Below are 20,476 nucleotides of genomic sequence, written 5' to 3' on the forward strand. Positions count from 1 at the left end.
AATTATTATTACAATGCATTTAAGATCAATTTCGTATGACAAAACCTAAAAAGGTCAGCACCAACCGTTGCATTACAATGTACCGATAAAATCCACTCAAGTAAAACTCTTACATTTTAAACTCACGTCCTGCGACACGTATTGGAGACTTGTGATTTTCAATAACGAAACTTTTGCAAGGCTTTATTGCTGTGACGTTTAGTTTTTATACTGCTTTTAACATGCTTATATTAACTCTCGCTTGTGTGTATGTAACCGACTCTTTTAGACTGGATTTGGACTTTAAAGGACATATTTAATTAGTACATTTATCAAAAATCCGTCCGTGGCAATAGAATCAGTTTATGAGTTTATTTTATCATCACAATTGTGATAGCTGAGACTAAATTATATGTATTTACTCTATATAAAAACTAGTGAGACAATTTAGTAGATACATAAAAGCGTGTTTATATTTAGTATTATATTCATTTGCGATTTACTAGCAAATTAACCGATAAATCAGCGTATTTAGTATTGCTTATTAATAAATAAATAACTTTATCATTAATAAACGATCTATTCATAAAATCATTTTTATTAAATGCTCAAATGTTGTGCCTCTGCTTTGTGAGGTTAGCGATCATTAGGGCTATATAAATTTTGCGAACTGCTTTTCCAAACAATGATACGGTGGGTGCTTTTTCCAAACCCATGACGGAGATTTGGAAGCCATGATATCCGTCTACGTCCTGGTCTCATCCCTTGCCTGATTAGATGAAACGGTTCATATATCTTGGTGTGAGGCATGACCGAAATTTTCTAGTTTTCTTATCATCTTCCTACAAATATTTGCGACAATAAAGGATACTTTACCCTAAACATATTTTCATAAGTGTCAGTACAAACAAATGTAGGTATCTATTAACTCGCAGTTTGTTTATTTTATAGAACAGCGTAAACATGTATTGCTGAAAGTTTATAAATGTTGTTTTTGTCATATTCGAGGGTAATTTTTTATTTCTCTTTCCCTTGACTGTTATAGAGACTAACAATGGATGTAATGTATGTTAATAAAAACTGAATTATTGTACTGAATGTATGCTGGTATACATATTTCTTGAGAACGGAGTTACATTGATTATACTGACATTTTTGGAAACTAGTTTCTATAGGTACTTCTTTTTTTATTCTGAAAACAATCAGTAGATTCAGTCTTTTTTGTAGCGGAAATTTTCAATAAAAAATTTCTCTAAACCAATTTTTAAATATATTAACAAGGCATAGTTTCAAAACTTTATACATATTTTACACAAAATAATAGGATATAGATCCTCCGCCGCTTTAAGGAACGTCGGCTAAAACAGCAGAGGCAAACAAATAAAACGGTATTTAAACCCGTTTTAAACTTTACCTTACGTTGGCAACGGAAAACAGCGGTGGCGGGCCCGTCACGTGGGCGGGCCCGCACTAACACCCCTCCTTACTTCTTCTTCCTTCTTAAATTACACTTCACCACCTGAAATTGAAAGAAAAACCATTTAACCAACTGTTGAAAAAGGGGATTATTGAAAGGTATGGTATAATGGAACTGTTCCTTTGTTTTTGGTAACATCAGAAAAGATAAAGATACATCGGGGTCGCGGACGAATCTTACAAGTACCCGTTGCTCCTTCACTTACGCGGCTTGACGAAACACAGTGGGGTTTTAGTCCGTAGGAATCCGACATAACCCACGACCTTCTCTCCGGGGGCCGTGGGTATCTATGCAAGATTTCCCCACTATAAAAAAAAAAACCAAAAAAACAAAAAAAAAAGGTATATGCATATCATGTCTTAAAAAAATTATCGGATCGGATCGGAAATTATCGGATTATCGGATTATTATGTTTTGTAATGGTTACGTTTATAGGATTTCATTAATATAAGAAACCTACTGTGTCCCGTACGAGTGGGAAAGCCGGAGGCCTGTTTCCTCATATCCACTTTTCTTATGTTATACTTACCTCTGCGAATGTTCATGGTCTTGCGTAATGGACAGTGGTGGTCGTTTACCATAGCTATTAAACAGCAAAAACGTTTAATCCGTCTATGTCTCTTCAGTTTTCCTATCTTTATTACAGTTATAGTAGTTCCGTTATTAATTGCTTGCCCCGACTAAGTCCATATACATATGAAGCCGATCTTGCTTAGTGAAGATGCAGCTTTATAAAAGTTACATAATTTTTGAAACTAGTGCAGTAATTTTTGTGAAAAAATATTACAAACATCACATACAAATTTTCCTCCATATATCGGTTATTTGGTATACAATTAAAACTGTAGCATACATTAATTTATCCATTACAAACCACCGCTTTTGATAAATCATGTGCACTTAATTCCCTTTAAAAATAGTCTTATATACCTTCTGAAAATGAGCACAGGCTCAACAAAATTTGAGCCCTATCAAAATAAATATAACGTTTAATTTAGTGTGAAATTGCAACCGCCATCACCAAACAGATACAACCTACTCGGGAATAAAATTCCTCATATTTACAGCGGCTTTGTGACATAATTTTAACCGCACAATACAGAAAATTTTAAGCGAAAATACAAAATGATTGTAGTCAAAAACACAGCACTATCTTGTCAAGATAAAACATAAAAGAGTCGTTGTTAAGATGTCTTTTCGCATGGAATTTTAATAGATATTACTAGGGAACTTTGTTGTTTGATATTGTGAATGCAAACTGCGATATACGATCCGTTTTTCTACTAATAAGTAATATATAAATTAACAGATTTTAGCTCATTCGGACTCAGGATTATATTGTTCTTTATTCCTTAATTTATATGTTTTATACGTGGACTATATAAGACTGGCAATTATTAATTAGTTTTTCGTAAAGTGGAAAATTTATAAATATAAATCACTTGAAGGTCACCCAAATAAGGATCAAAATCTTATATTGGAAGTAATATAAGATGTAGTAAATATAAATATATGAAAATTTATACTCTATAGTTCCTCCCAAAACCGCGAGAGGCGCAGCAGTAGTAACAAATACAGCATGCAACGACCAAATACTACGCCAGTTTCAATAATTATTTCAAATTTTACCACTAGTTTCAATCATAAAACAACTTCGGAAAAGACAAGTGAAAGTGACGTTTATAATCCACAGCGAGATAATGTCAAGACTTGTTAGAACATTCGAGAAAGAATCACGAAACCCCTCCAGATAAGTCATGTCTGCGTTTTGTATTCAATGGGCTGCTTTGAGATAAGCAGCAGCTTTGTTAAAAATGTAAGTCCAAAGATAAACAATATAAAGTAGACGATTGAAATGATTAGTAAATTAGACCAGTCTTTTGTACAAACATTTCAATTTAATCGACTAAAAAGACGTTAGCATAGGTTTCCTTTATTGTTTTATGTATTTCAAATACATAATAATTCTTACAGTATATTGCTTTATTATACTTCAAATACATTGAATAGGAGGAAGGAAAATTGTAGACGGAAAATGTGTAATTAAAAGTATGCATGTAACAGACTACAAATATAACACGAAGTTAAAAATGAAAGTTCAGATACGTGGTTTTATTTATTACAGCAAATAAGCAGCAAGACATCCTTAATCTCCCGCGAGAGGTAACAAGTATGTAATGCAGCGAACTGGCTTTGCCTATTGTGTTCTATCTGAGCTTCCGCAGGCTCCTGGCGCGACGCCAGCAGGGGAGCCACAAGGTATGAGCGCTCAGATTATTTTTTGGCTTAAAGTCTCTGAAACCGATACCGTGCACTTGTACCAGATCGTAACTAAATTAACTAATTATTCATTAACTAATTGTATAATATCCGACTATCGCACTATTCGTACTAACTACAGAACTATTCGTTGCAGAAATATGAATTTAGTGTCATTGTGTTGATTGTCTCCTTGGTACAGTGGTTAACACATGAGCGTATAACCGAGAGGTCCTGTCTTGGATTCCCTGAGTGGACTCGCACCAAACAAATGTCTGAGACTAGCAGGACATAGAATCAACTTATACTTAGAGGAAATCGATTAATGAAACAGATGTAACATCTGCCCCATACCCCACTAGGAGACACGGGAATTTACTCTATCATTAAACTTTAAATACGCCTGAAATTAATTGCATTATTTCCAATCTTGGAATCTCTGATATAAAAAATTCCAATATAAAAAACAATGTTTCGATCAATGGCAAGCTTTTGTCGGAAAATAGATTGTTAAATCTTGATTTGATAGATTGATAGGATATGTTCCGACTTTTGGTTTAGGATTGATTATTATTATTAACATAAGACGTTACCTGACTGCTTTTAAAATATTTATATCAAACTCAATCTAACTTTCATGCAGTCCTTAAGACTGAAAACGGCTCGCTAATATAAGTATATACCTAAACGTAAACCTTTCACGTTAAAATTAGCCCCCGTGTCACCGAAGCAGTCCGCGATGTTTATTTTTATTTAGATAAACAAATCAATATTTACATTTTTATCTATAATGAAGATAATTGTTAATCGTTATTTTATTCGGTGCTAAGCAATGTAATTATTTATTATTACTCATAAATGAGATGTTCCAACTCCATAAATAGTCCTATACCTCCGACCTATACCTGTCTAATCCTACCTAAACTATCACTGTCTTAACAGGTAGCATATACTTGTAATAGCTTATACTATGTAATAGGTAGGCTAGATAGGAATCTATCTCTAGACAAAATTACGCTACAAAATATCTCCATTGCATCTTGAAAGAAGCATTTGTAATATTAGTAAGGATGATTAAAACTCTGTCGTCTATAAATTGTACTGACCAATAAGAAATGAAAATGTGCACACAACGATATGTAACTTGACAACAAGTAATAAAGTTCAAATTTAATAAATTCGCTTTTTAGCATATCGGCCACTTGCATTTCGCTTGCATCGTTTACATTTTAATATGCATTAACTTATCCCACTTGCAGTAAATGAATTTATTATGTATTTATTGCTGCGGTAAAATCACTATTTAATGAATTTAATAGGCATAAATATCGAAGAATTATAACGCGTTGTTCTATAACTATGACTGAGAGATAAAGCTATCTACTCTCATTCAAATAGTATACAAAAGTGATATAAATTACTTGTCTCTCCAAGTAAAATTGCAATAATTTAGTTTATTACTCACAGTTTTGTGATGAAAGTGTGAAAAACTGTTTTTTTTCCTAAAATAACACTTTGCATAATACATAATTTATAAGTATGAAATGAATATGATATGAAGTTACAAAAAACTGAAAGGAAAGAAATAGCCTTGATGTAGGGCAAAGTCCTAGTTTAATATTATAAATGCGAAAGTTTGTAAGGATGTGTGTGTGTTTATTGCTCTTTCACGCAAAATCTACTGAACCGATTGCAATGAAATTTGATACGTAGATAGCTGAACAACTGGAATAACATATAGGCAACTTTTATCCCGATATTCCTACGAGACACGGACACGGACACGGACACACGGGTGAAACCGCGAGGCGCAGCTAGTCGCTTTCCGCTCTCTGTCCATATATGCTTGAATCTTTAAAAGAACGCAACGGATTTTGATGCACTTTTTACTGGATAGTCATTCAAGGGGAAGATAAATAAGTATCATTTAATACGTATGAAGCTGCGGATTGTTGGTTAAATTCATAATTGCATATTACCTAAAGTCCTTTCCATTATTTCACGCAAGCAACCGTAATTTTAATAAAATTATTGTAATTCTCTCTTACTAAAGTAGAAAAAAAACACTGTACATTTAAGTTAAAAATCAAACAACGTGCATTGGCGTGCTGCCAATCTATAAGCTATCTCGTGAGGTCCACATGCTTTTTTGACCTTACACCTTTTACTTCAACTTGCTTATATTTTCAATATTAGATGGTTGTTAGTTTATTCGTTTTATAGTTTCTTGGGCTATGTTTGTAATTTAATATTATGATATGTTTTATATGATTGGAACTAATCAATCTATACTCTATACGTTTATAACACAGAGCTGATGAGTTTGAATGTATGAAAGCTAAATCCCAAGCAAGCGCAAACATTAGGATAGTAAATTTTTATTCAGATAATTAGATAACAGCAGCTACGTAATCTCAGGCGGGAAAAGACGGGAAATTGCGCTAGTAACGTAATTTAATAGAATTACCTACCGATTCTCAATAGAATAACCACTCTACCTCATGGCTGTGATTTTAATTTAATAAAAAATTTACAATTGTTGAAAATATCTCATACGTCTAAGATACACAAAAAAGCATACAGACGAACAAACGAGGGTTATACCTCCTCCTTATTGTTTTAAGTCGGTTAGAATGACTCACTAACACACTTACAAATCCTATACATAAAAGTAACAAAAAAATAGAAGGATCAAATCAAATCAAATCAAATCAAATCAAATCAAATCAAATTTATTAAATCAAACACTTAACCTAACCTTATAGCTAAGTACATCGCTGTAGCAATACAAATAGGTATCAAACAATTAAGGTTCAAGACCGATATCTTTGCTAGGTTACAGAGTAACCTGTATTAAAGATATTAGTACCTTCCCCATACCATCAATAAAGCACAATGTAATTTAAATATCTCAAGGATATAAGTGCTCACTCTTATTGAATATTTTAAATTGCATAAAAGGTATTATTTCAGAGGCAAAACGGTGAAAAACTGAAAGCGGTCCAATGCTTGCTTGGAAATTCACGAATATCCAAGTTGAATTATTAAATTGTGTAAAACGTTCGGAAATTTTATAGATGCTCAAAGACAAAACGATTTTATGAATATAGGTCAATGTCCAATCTATAAATCTTTATGAATTATTCGAATTTCGGTGTATCAATAAAAGATATCGCATTATGAATGCAAATGGCGATCGTCTTGAATATTATGAATTAAATTTATTATTACGTAATTTAGAGCAGTTATTTTTTTAAATTTTGTCACAAGACGGCATACTGCGGCTTTGATGGCAGTTGTTTATTAGTTAGCCTATAGTCTAGTTATGCTAATAATATAAAACTGAAAATTTGTATGTTTATGCATCTTAACTAGGAAACCATTGGACGGAGCTAAACATACTTTCACTGTCGAATACGCACATGATCCCAGAGTGCTGCAGGCTATATATGTACCAAGGGCGAAGCCGAGGGCAGCCACTAGTAGGTATTTATTACACCTTATGGCTCTAAGACATTGGTTGATCAAACAATTTGAAGGTCAAGCAGACTAATGTGCAGTCAAATAATAGATGGGTGACCTTAAAATTGATTGACTTTAGTTTATAATATGTAAGTACTTAATATCCTAAATCCTTAAGCACTTCTAACAAACTGTTTATATGTTAGAGAATTCAGTATTTGTACTTAAGTAAGGAAAATCCCTTAACAAAGCAATCAGTAATAAAGCAGCGTACCTCCAGCTCCCTTCTAACGACTTCCTAATTACCTTTTTATGTGCAGCTGGAGTAAAAAAACTTTAAAGTGTCTCTTACACTGAAAGTGCGAAGCGATGTTATAATTATACAATAGCTTCCGGCCGCGGCTTTGCCCGTGTGGAATTAGGACATTTACAAATGATTTAGTGACTGCCTGTTCCCGATTTGTCCCAAGGGAGCATTTGATCGGGATTAAGAGTATCCTATTGTCCAAGTCAGCCATAACCCTGTTTGTATTAAGTACCAAATTTCATCAAAAGCCGTTCAGTAGTTTCAGCGTGTTTGAAAGATAAACATCCAAACAAACAAATTTTCACATTTATAATATTAGTGTGATGATAAACACATAATTTTTATAGCGTCTCCCAGGCTACTAGTGACCAAAATAAAGAGATTCCGATTAGTAGCAAATATTATCTCTATATAATTTTAAAAATACTTTTGAATGTATTGCGAAGTAAATTAGAGAAAAATGACATTAATTTTTTGATACTAATTCTGAATACAGCCTCAAGATATCTATCAAATAAAAGCATATTTGATTAATCATCAACAATAATCGTTAAACGTGGAAGAAAATTAGGATCTCATAAAACTACCCTCATAAAATCTAACACTTTTCTCATGAATAAATTTTAGCAACGCTTCAATTGGTGTCAATCCTTAAGTAACCCCGTCAAATAGCAAGTGAGATAAGGCTATCGACAGGAAATAGCCATGTCGTTGGAGGCTCTACAAACGAAATCAGATCCCTTTCTTCTCCGGATTTAATTCGCGATGTTTTCTTTACGATAATTGTGATTGAACTGTTCTGTTCCGTACTTGATGGATGGGGTTATACCTTCGATATACTTATCTTTATTGTGTATTGAGTGACACAGATCTGTGCTAATAGAAAGGACTAGTAAGATGATGACATAGAAACAAGTGAAGTCCCGTGTCCCCTACTGGTGTATGGGGCAGATGATATACATCTGTTTCACTGATCGATTTTCTTTATGGACAAGTAGGTGATCAGCATTCTGTGTCCTGCCAGACCGAAACTTTTTTTTTTTTACGTCCCCACTGGGAATCGAACCCAGGTCCCCTCGGTTCTAAGTTCACGCGTTAACCACTATACCAAGGAGGCGGTCAAAAAAATATATGCATAGAAACAAAGGAACGTTTATTTTGAACAGAATATGACTGTAGGAAAACATCGTGAGGAAACCAGCATCTGAGAATCCAAAATTCGACGATATGTGACATCTGCCAACCCGCACTCAGCGAGCCGGTGGATTATGGCGTAAGCCTTCATAGGAGGCCTGTGTCTCAGAAGTGGGAACATATATGGGCAGATGATGATGATGATGACTGTATACATTACAATTCACTTGTATAATCTGCTCTGTACATGTAAAAATGAACGACGCAATGCAATACGTTTAGGCTATAAAATAAAGTCCCGGGCCGCGTCTGTATATCTACCTGTTTGTAATATACTCAAAAACTACTGCACGGATTTTGATGCGGTTTTTATTTAATAGATAGAGTGATTCAAGAGGAAGGTTTATATGTATAATAACATCCATTAAACTACTCCGTATAATGCGTGCAAAGCCACTTGCAAAAGCTAGTATAGATATATATAACAATTGCTTCTTATATATAACAACTGCACGTACCTACTACGTTTATGACGACATAACTAGTAGGAAGGTTTGTAATGCGAATGTACATATATGAAAAAGTTTATTCCGTGATATAAATAAAATCAACTGATTCGTATGAAGACAGCGATAACGAAGTTACGTAAGGCATTGTAAGAATAAGTAAGCTGGACGAAATTATTCGACCATACCACTTTATCTTGTTTCTGTATTTAACCCAATTTCCTCTCGTTATTTTCCACGCGAGCCTATCATGAACATATAAATTACTAGCCCGCCCCGCGGTTTCACCCTCGTAAGTCCATATCCCGTAGGAAAATCGGGATAAAATGTGGCCTATATGTTGTTCCAGTTGTCCAGCTGTCTTCGTACCAAATTTCATTGCAATAGGTTCAGTAGTTTTTGCGTGAAAGAGCAACAAACCCACACATCCTTACAAACTTTCGCATTTATAATATTAATAGGATAGTAGGATTATGTAGAAATCGTACTGTTAAAAATATGTACAATAATTATTTCACTACATTGTCATTATTATGATAGGCAATACTTTTTAGTTTACATTAATTTCGGTGACTAAGAAAAGAATCCCAGATATTTCATATAATTTTACAATCCCAACGTTTACTTAAATATTATTGATCATTAATTGAAAATTGATTATATATCGTTAGAAAACTGAAAACAGTTGAAATGAATGAAGTTCATTATAAGCACTACTACAAGGTACATGGTATAATTTTTTACAGAAAATAGATTAATTATAATGGAAATATAATATCTTCTCAATCATCTAGTCCATCCAGCCACCAGCCATCTAGCTTAAGTAATAGTTTTATATATATATATTTTGTTAAGAAATACATCAAATATTTTGTACTCGTCCCGGCTCCGCCCGGATATCAATATTCCTGTTTTATCCTAAGGGGGCATTTAATGGGGATAAAAAGGATCCTTTCACCCAGTATAACTGATCCTGTCTGCATACAAAATTTTAACAAAACCGTTCAATCCACCCGTGTCTTTGCTCGCGTGGATTTAGGACATTTACCTTATTCCCAAAGGAGTATTTAATCGAGTTAAAAAGTATTCTATCTTGGCATTGTTACACAAATAGCTTACTTAGCGCGCGTCAGAGTGCTCACCTGACGCCGTAGCATGACGCCGAATTGTGTTGCGACGCGGTAATATAACGACAGCGCTCTGAGGTTTGTTAAGTACTCGTTCTATCTGGCAAGATATCAGCGTGCATTGCAACTAAATTGCTACGAGAAAATTATGTTATGGGATATTTTCTATTGCGACACTGTATTGTCTAATCGAGACACCATTACAGCTTCGCGATATATATAAACATTATTCAGTTTAATCACAATCATATTGCGTTTATAATGGACAGTCAATTGAGTCGTAATAGTCTGTCATTTTACTAAAATTAGACTTAGCGTTTCAAGGTTTCAGGTCAGGTTCATTTCTAAATAGTGTCTCTAGTGAAGCCTGGACCGGTTTTCAATTCGCGCCAAAACGCGCGACAAATGATTACTATTCTGTTAACGAACACTGAATCTAAAACAATATCCTTTGATGAGACGACACGTGCGTAATATGTATGTTTGCTTGCGTTGCTTACATTTAATTCAGTTTCAAATCTATTTAATGTTTGCACGAATGGGAGTGGTTGGTATATTTGTGAATAATTCATACGAGGATCTATATATAGTAGTACGTTTATAGTCTATAGCATTCAGGGATCATGTACTTATCTAACGGTGAAAGAATTTTTGAAATTAGTCCATTAGTATCTAATATTAAGACGCTTAGAAAACAAATAAGCAAACAAACTAATCCGCTAATATTTGATTATGGTTTTTGAAATCGTTTATTGTGCGATAAATGGAAATGTAATTTTTTTCGTCGAAATTGACTTTAACGAATACCAAGGGTTGGGGTTCAGGGTGTCCCGCATGCGGTGTACCTCTTTAATTAATTGTTCATTGTTAATACAATGCAATGCAAATACTAGTTCAAACCTTCGAGTACTTATAAATCTAAACTTATATGGTTCAACCTATGAGTTCAAAAATGTAAAAACTTTCTATAACTCCACCAATAACAGGTGTAGGAACTAGCCTACTTTTAATAGGCGGGTAATACACAATCTGACATATATTTCAAACGTTTAGCGGGAAATCGTTGCACAATTTCGAGAACAATCTATTTCGAATCCCCAAAGATTGCACCGGAAAAAATCCGTACGTTTTGTAGGCTAACTAAATACCGCATAGCAATATGTTTTAGATTTCCTCAGGGAGCTACTCTCGCTGAAATTAATGATGTCTATTAAATGCGCCCTAGATAAATAAGACTGCTTTTAAATGTCATTATTTTTACTGAGATATGGGACAGTTTTTTAGGTTTTTTGATTCCATGTCTTTCCATTCAATGTATAATATGACATGACGACAATAAGATATGACGTTAGTATATTGAGTCGTACATATATCGGTCTGAAGGGTCTTTCACGCGAATGTTTCTTGCAATGACCAAAACCTTTACTTACTAAATAAAAATTAAGCCAAAATAAACCCTAGGACTTTCACCTTTAGACTCTGAGAGATTTATTAATCACACTAATATTGTGAATGTGAAAGTTTGTTTGTCCATTAATCACGCTGAAACTACTCAACGGATTTTAATGAAATTTGGTATACAGACTGGGTATAAGCTGGCTTGGTTGATAGGATACTTTTTACCGATCAAATGCTACTTTGGGATAAAACAGGCATAGATAGACAGACTAGACTAATTCCACGCGAGCAAAGAGACGGGTGGAAGGTGATATTAAATAATAATTAAAAAAATTTCTTAACACTATTGACTATTATATTATTCCCTGTCAGATGACGACAAAATGTTCTGTGACCTTCGATGAAACCCGATACATCCAAGACTAAAGCGAATGACATATTTACCTCTATCAATTTTAATAATAATAATAATATATTAATTTATTCGAGAATAAGACTCATTTTGTTAGTAAACATCTGTAACAGTTTACAGATGATTTTATGAACCGCGAACTGTGTGACGCGCGGTTTCACCCGCGTAAGTCCAGTTATCTACGTACCAAATTTTATTACAATCGGTTCAGTAGGCTTTGCGTGAAAGAGTAAAACATACATACTATATACATACATCCATCCTCACAAATTTTCGCATTTATAATATCAGTATCCTCTAATATCCTATAATCCTTATCCTATCCTATATCCTATCCTATAATCCTATATATAATCCTACTAATATCATAAATGCGAAAGTTTTTAAGGATGTGTGTGTGTTTGTAGCTCTTTAACGCAAAAACTGCTGAACCGATTGCAATGAAATTTGGTGCGTAGACAACTGGACAATTGGAATAACATATAGGCAACTTCTTATCCCGATATTCCTACGGGATACGGACTTACGCGGGTGAAACCGGAAGGCGCAGCTAGTAATATTATAAATGCGAAAGTAATGATGTGTGTGTGTTTGTTGCTCTTTCACGCAGACTGCTGAACCGATTGCAAAGAAATTTGGTACGTATTCAACTGGACAACTGGAATGTAAGCAACTTTTTATCCCGATATTCCTACGGGATACGGACTTACGCGGGTGAAACCGGGGGGCGCAGCTTGTATTACACAAATTGGGTTTTAGCTGATAGTGTTAGTCGAGATATTGAAGTAAAAAATGCTAGATAAAAAAATCTGACCTCGCATCGAGACAGCAATTTGTCTTATTCCTGTATTTCCCAGGGGGCCGCGACTCCGGAGCACAGATTTTTTCAGATTTTTCTGTACAAGATAAGCTTGGAGAATTATCTAGAACCTTCTTTAGCTCTTGATAGTGTTTTTAGGCAATTGTCAATTATTTTAATAAATTGTAGTAACTAGGATTGCTTGGTTCATGAAAATTCGTTTAGCGTCCGTTCCGTAACTATTCACTTAATTACTGGATTTGTGATCCATGTAATATTCTCAATCTGCGTAATATTTTATAGATAATTTTTGTCCGTGGCTTCGCAGGCGTTGAATTCAAAGTAGTTTAATAGATTTTATTATACATATAAACCTTCCTTTTGATATCCATCACTCTATCGGTAAGAAACCTCAACCCGTTGTGTAGTTTTAAAGATCTGAGTATACATACATACATAGGGACATACGCGGGAAGCGACTGCGCATGTATGATGAAAGAACCGGAATAAACTATAGAACTAATGAAAAAATTGCCCTAAACATTTTTTTTTGTTTGAAACACGACAGCTTGCGTAAAAATCAATTAACTTATTAAGTAGCTTTTAGCGAAAAACTAAGATGAAAAAAGTTACGTCTTTTCTAAGAGGAAACATTTCTTACTTTTTTACATTCTTTCGACAAAAAATGCGACAAATAAACCTTAACTCCCCTGATCAATCCTTTCTTTATCCCTTACCTTTGAACGTCATAAGACCTCTGCGAAAGTTAATGTGTGATGGCAACACTAAACATTAGGTGTGTTACCAGCACTTACCAACTATGACATAAAAAAAAACACCTACAATAACCATCTCTCACCTACCAAGTTAATTGAAGAATTTTGTTTGTCCTAAAAGAGCCATCCGCTGATGTATATAGCGGAACACAGTTTATCACCCCTGTAGATGCTTATCGACACGGAAAATGGTGGGCGCAATAGGGTGGGATAGTATCGATGATTTCAATTTCATCGATATCGATGTTGTTTTTTGTTAGGAAAATCGAGAAGATATGGGATAAGGATTTTGGTGTCATTTGAATAATTAAAGTATAGATCTGTATTTTTTATTTTTGTATTAATAACTGTTTTTATATCTTAAATTAAAAAAAAAACCTTACATATTATAATATGATTGGGTTGCTGTATTATAAAATGTTTATTCAATATTGTATTTCTTTTTCTTTTTTTAAGTAAATTCTTTCTTTGTTTTTGTGCATTCAACATTTATGAAAAAAGGAATAAAGTGAAAACACCAATAGAACTTTGCAAAACGTAATTAAAATATATATTAAGATGACACCAGCGCAACTAATTATGAGATATCTCCCATTTACATAACAACATAATGTTACATAAAAATATGTTTAATTTTTTAGTTTTATAGCATTGAAATGCTTTATAAATGAGAAATTTTGAAAGAATAGAAAAAATTTGATCACGAGGCAGGATTCGAACCCGCGTTTCTTGCCTAACCGTAGCAACGCCTAGCCTCTCGGCCACCCGTGATCCCCTTTGGATCGTGATAAAATTTTTTCTATTCTTTCAAAATATCTCATTTATAAAAATATATTATCTGTAAAAAAATATCGATATATGCCCAACACTATCACGACCTCGTCCTTTATTCCCGTCTAGATCGTTTTGGTAGAGAGGTTTTTTCCATTTACACCGGATTTTCGACGAACTGTTTGATTTTCTTCTATCGCACTCGATTCGCGCCAAAACCGACATTGATAAGATTTCTCTTTGAATCTTCTTTTGATATCCATTGCGGAGTAATTTCGGATTCAGCGGCATAGAGACAATTCGTGCTTATACTTACTAATCCTTGGTGAAAGTGTGTTTGATTGTCTTTTTTTCCCCTCACATTGGAACGACTTTTTAACATAATTTTTGTGTCTGGTAGTTGAGAGGCTAGAAAGAAACGTCTCATTCTCTTGACTACAGGCAAAGTAGTAAAAAAATTATAATAACAACAAAAAAAGACAATAAAAAACTAGAAAAAGATATCATACTGATAGAAAAGAAGCGCTTCTTTAATATATCACTAGTTAATTATATTTATTGATAAGGATAACCTAATGAATAGAAGACGAATAGAATTTGCGTTAATGACTTTTTAAACAAAACAAGATAGGAATTCTAATGCATTGTAAAAGAAGTGAGAACGAATGGTTTATAAATTGGTATATACTTCCTTTGTTAAACAGAAGCTCACTTGTTACTAAAATGAGACTGACAAAACTGTGCTAGTAAAACAAATACAAGAAGTATAGAACTGATATTTAGAATTCATGATTTATGAATTTTACCTACAGAAATTCGATTCGTCTTAGAGTAAATATTGAAACCATATTGATTAACTAAAAAAAATGTTATCTACATTTGTTTTTTTATTATTGTTATTGTTATTGTTTAATACAGTAAATGCCAAATATGATTGAGTTTATTTTACATAAGGTACTCTCTAGTAAAATCCCTGGAACTTTGTAACAGCTAACATCACGAAGCTCGGTTTAAGCATATTTCCTCAGAGCTTTGGGCAAAATAAGTTTACGCTACATTTGCATCGGATTTCTGACAGCTGTAGCCTATTGGAGGACAAATGTTTCTGCCCATAAATCCATGGGAAAATATTGCTTTCCGAAATTCTTGTATATGAGTGATTTAGTGAGTTTATGGCAACATGACGTTTATATATTTATTTTTGTATTATGATTGTGAGAGTATCTGTTTGGGTCATTTAAAAATACATGTAAGCTTTTAGTAATGAAATTAGTAATAATTAATTAACTATTAACCTTTTAAGGTTTACCAGTTATTGTTACACAAAAAGACAAGGAAAATCCTGGTCTAAACATTCCAGCTTTTTCGCGCTATAGTTTTATATACTTATAACTATATGTAGACGATTATATTGAAAATTATTGTACAAAAAATAGGAATACAAAAGATGTGATTAGATAATATTTATCTTCTTTCTTTTCTATCCATCTTCCTCCTGGGTTGTGGCAAAATTAACAGCTTCATGGGTCAATTAACTCATGGCATATAAAGCTGAGCCTGGACCTTTTCACAGCCAAAAAAAAAAATAAATAAAATAATAGTATAAATATGGTTTTGTTGAGCAAATTAAGTATTTTCTAGTTTTTTAAGGAGTTTACTCTCGCTAAAAGTAATTTTAAAAAGGGCATTTCATTACAACTAGTTCTACCTAAGATAAACCTGTTAACAGTTAATGTATAATATATATTACCTACTAGCTGCTGTCCCCGGTTTTACCCTTGGTACATATGTATAAACTATTTCACTCAATGAAGCTGCAGCTTTATGGTAAAAGCATTATTGAAATCGATCCAGCATGAATTTCGTCAAAACGTTACCAACATGCAAAATTACAAAAGTTTACTCTTTACAAATTTTGAAAACGGCACCAACAATTTTCATGAAACGCCCCGTGTACACTAAATTCTATAATTTCACAAAATTCAGAGCGTCTTCTACTAAAAATACATTAAAAAACCTCTTCAAATATAAGTATACATACGGAAACAATTATGATTCCGTATTCCAGTTACATAAGTCGGTAATGTTATCAATAGGTACATAAATAACGGAATAAACAGGGAAAGTAAGTTTGGTTGTAAAACTTTATTATAGGTAACTGTTTTCCGCTCAGTTTGATGTTGTGAGTTTCTCTTTGAGCGTATGCTATTCAGAATATTGTATCGATAATGGTACTTAGTAATGGAAGGTTCTGGAAATAAATGACTGAATGCGCTAATTGGAATGTGGGATTTTGTTATATGAAAAAAAAAGGTTTTAATGATAAATACTAGTCTTAATTGGGGTTTGATTTTATCGCTTTAATCATATATTTAAATGTGTAACAAAAAATAGATAGGTATATATAGTTTGTTTTATTTAATGTTAGACGCTCGTCCCGGCTCCGCCCGGATATTGAGACTCCTTCCTGCTTTATCCCAAGAAAAAGTACGTCATTGACGAACAAACTTCCAAACAAACAAACTTTTACAGTTATTAGTATAAATTTGTATATAAATGATTTGTTATTATAATTATCCTCGATAACTCCATGTGTTTTTCCACTGATTGTCACAATTTTTGTGTTTGATATTAAATTATTTGATTCTATTTTGTACTCATGTGTCCACGGAATGCACGTACTATATTCAGATATATCCCTATTTATGGATAAGAAGTATGTATAATTTATTCTGATCTTAACCCAGTGGAAAACAAGATGCGGATTATGTTCAACGTTTAATGAGTCACTCTTCATAAATTTTAATTCCTTACGACTTATTTGAAATTTTTATATTAACCTATTCTGGATCGAGAAATTCTAACAATCGGAAAGTACATAAAATGCAACCATCTTAATAATTCAATAAAAGAAATAAAATTTCATCTCACAGTTCAGAGGATGATACCTCACGAATAATCGTTGTCTGATATCGTTTTATGGAGGTTTCGGGTCAAGACAATAAAATTTGAAAGGTAAGGGAAGAAACGGCGGGTATAAAACAACCATTTAAACGAAGTAGTTATCTAACTGTTTTACGATAAACGTCATTCGAAGCTGTTATAATAACTCTATCTTGGTGCGAGTTTTTCAAGATTTTGATGCGAGTTTTAAAAGCTATGAACTATCTGTTATTGTTATCTGTTTTTACGTAGAAAATATGGTGATAGTATTAATAGCATCTGAAAATGAAATCTTTACGATTTGTTACTGGTGTCTTTACTGTATGACTGTATGAGTTTCGAATTTGTAAGTTTGACACGTGTATTATCATATCACTTCTATTGAAATGTAATTTTTCGATGCTTTTGTATATGAAATCACATTCTTTTTTTTTTTTTTTTTTCTATAAACTTGTAAAATCGTTATTGTTAAATTACTTCTTGTTAAACGATTTCGATTAGTTTGTAAGTTTTATAAGATGCATATTTATCTAATTCACGCATTTTAAGTATGAAAAAAATCTTTGAATCTATTTTATGGCGTAAAATTACTCAGTTGGCTCATCTAGCTTTGCTCAACCAGTAATAATCAGGCTGCAGTCGAGTAAAACATAGCATATTTATTGTAAGAAAAACATAAATTAGATACAAATCTCGTTTATTAAATAGAAATAGTGCCTTGAAGAACGGTTTGTAAAGCCACAGAATAAAGTCACAATGGGAGGTTATAAAAGTTTTCTCTAGTAAGTTTGTTTTGGTCTGATTGTTTTTAAATTTAATACAAAGACGCAATTGTTATATTAAGTACTGAATATATTACGATGTAAGCTATTTTTTATAGTCTATCTTCCCTTGTATATTAGTAACGTTTTCATGCAAAAACCAATGAACCGATTTCAAAAACTCTTTCACTATAAGATAGCTGCAACTTTAGTAACATAGGCTATATATGTAATCCGGGCGAAGAAGGTAATACAGAGAGATAAGTGCTAAAGATCGATGATTAATTTGTCTTAACAAGCAAACAATGAAATATAAATATAATTATTACAAGAAACATCATGTAAGATTACACCGAACGGATAATACCTAAGGCTTAAACCTACACATAAACAATTGAATTAATTTATTGAAAAAAAGTAAAAATCAAAATTGGTGAACATTATTATTTATATATGGAGTCACATGAGAAGTTAATGAAACGATGATAGTCCTGTATTACGTAATCATTATTTCTAAATGAATTTTCTAACAGAATACTTCAATACATTTCGTCAACAAGACAGACACCACAATAGAAAAATAATCACTTTGTCCTATTGTTCCAGCACTTTCTAGAAACAATGATAGCCTGCGTATCAATACCCAGTCAATTCTATAGAATTTAAGGGCATTGTGCAAAGTAACGAAGCGTATAATTTCATTACTTAACACTGAATAACGCTATAAACCGAACAGAAACGCCACAATTGCATCAAGACGTATTAGCGCGATACAAACTCGCGGCGGATTGCTAAACTTTGTATTACTTCTGCCAAGTACTTCAATAAATTCTCGCAAAACGCTCCGAAGAATTTCATAAGGAAAATTGTAAATAAATTTCCTCCAGTCCAGGGCTGACAGTGGCTGATACAAACGCATATATTGCGAATAAAATGCACAAGCTAGGAGTCACGTTGTGAGCTGTGTTATTAAAGCTGGGTCAAAGGGATACAAATAGACGCGTAGAATTTGTAAAAAATTGAATATTTTCGTTCGTACATAGGTATAAAACGTTTTAAGGTTGAATCGTATTCACCATCATCATCAGCAGATACTATGTTCCCAAATCAGGGACACAGGCCTTCTATGATAGTTCTGACTATACGCTGGCCAATTTCGAGTTGGCATATATTACGTGTTTTTGAACTTTTAGACATGCCAGCCTAACAATATCCTCTTTGACTATTTCAGGTAGTGATGTGCATGATCGGATAATTTGAAAAATAAAAATCTAACGCGCTCACGTCTGGTCTCGATCCCCGACTTTTCGCTTTAAGTCCAAGGTCGTAACCACTGAGCCACCTCCGCTCCAAATCGTGTTTTGTCTTCTCTTATTTGCAATACTTAAATCAAATACTCATTGGCCTATCAAATTACAATTATTCCGTATCGATATTTCTTAGAAAATCGGGAGATATTCAGAAAGGATGGTATTAAGTATAAGAGTTGTATTAAAAAAAATGTTACCTTTAAATTAAGTCGTATGAACGAAAATGTCGGTCAATTAAATTATTCTGAATATAAGGCATAATAAGGCAAACTTAAAACATCGTGTTGCATAAGTTCAATAGGATTGTAATTTAGTCTTATCGTAATTTAATTAGTGTAATATAGTATTTTTCGATTTATATAAATGTTTAATTTAACATTTAACATTGTCATGTTCTTAAATGAAATGAGAGGTGAACTATTTCGCCTGAATTCAAAATCGAAATATTTAATCTAAATGTAAAATTCTTTAATCCAGACATACTGTATTCTTTTATATTTATAAATCACCCATTCCCCAGTCAGCAAAAATATTGTGAAGGAAAAATAAAACTGCGTCGTAAAAGTAGTAGAAATAAACTGAAGTTGTATGCTTGACTCAGAATTTGGTTTATGCCTCCATTACTCGTAATAACAGGACCTTTCTTAGTGTCTAGTTAGGTTTTGTTCGCTTCTAGATATTGTTAACATTTCTTTCTTGGAAGTTTGTTAAGCTATTGTAACGTATAATATGACTTATAAATATTTACGTTAACTGGAGTTTATATTTGGACTTTTTATCCTGAATTTTAGTTTTATAGCATTTAAATATAATATTATAGCTTTATTGCCAGACCGACGATTTTTACGCGATAATGAGGAAAAGGGCAGCATCTATGATGAAGAGAATGCGTGAGAGTTCCAATGGTTTTCTGAAGACATTAATTGAGAAAGTAGATGTTCTATTCCTTAAGCGGTGGGCAAATTTACATCGTACGCAATATATAGTCCAAGAAAATGGGTAGGGTAAATGCGAATTTGAGATTAAAACTTGAATTTTTGATATAATTTACTTTG

General features: G+C 33.0%; 1 protein-coding gene across 2 annotated transcripts in view; it reads right to left on the reverse strand.

The window, feature by feature from the left end:
- The window catches only part of LOC119830792 (RING finger protein nhl-1), an 85,516-nt gene that overhangs the window by 48,118 nt on the left and 16,922 nt on the right, over window positions 1-20,476 (reverse strand). For both annotated transcript variants that reach the window (XM_038353936.1, XM_038353935.1), the window contains exon 3: window positions 1,394-1,498. The gene's annotated coding sequence lies outside the window, so the exon portion shown is untranslated. The remainder of the gene's footprint in view (window positions 1-1,393; window positions 1,499-20,476) is intronic.

The sequence above is a fragment of the Zerene cesonia genome, chromosome 12 (genome assembly GCF_012273895.1).
Source record: "Zerene cesonia ecotype Mississippi chromosome 12, Zerene_cesonia_1.1, whole genome shotgun sequence".
In the NCBI taxonomy this organism is placed as follows: domain Eukaryota; kingdom Metazoa; phylum Arthropoda; class Insecta; order Lepidoptera; family Pieridae; genus Zerene; species Zerene cesonia.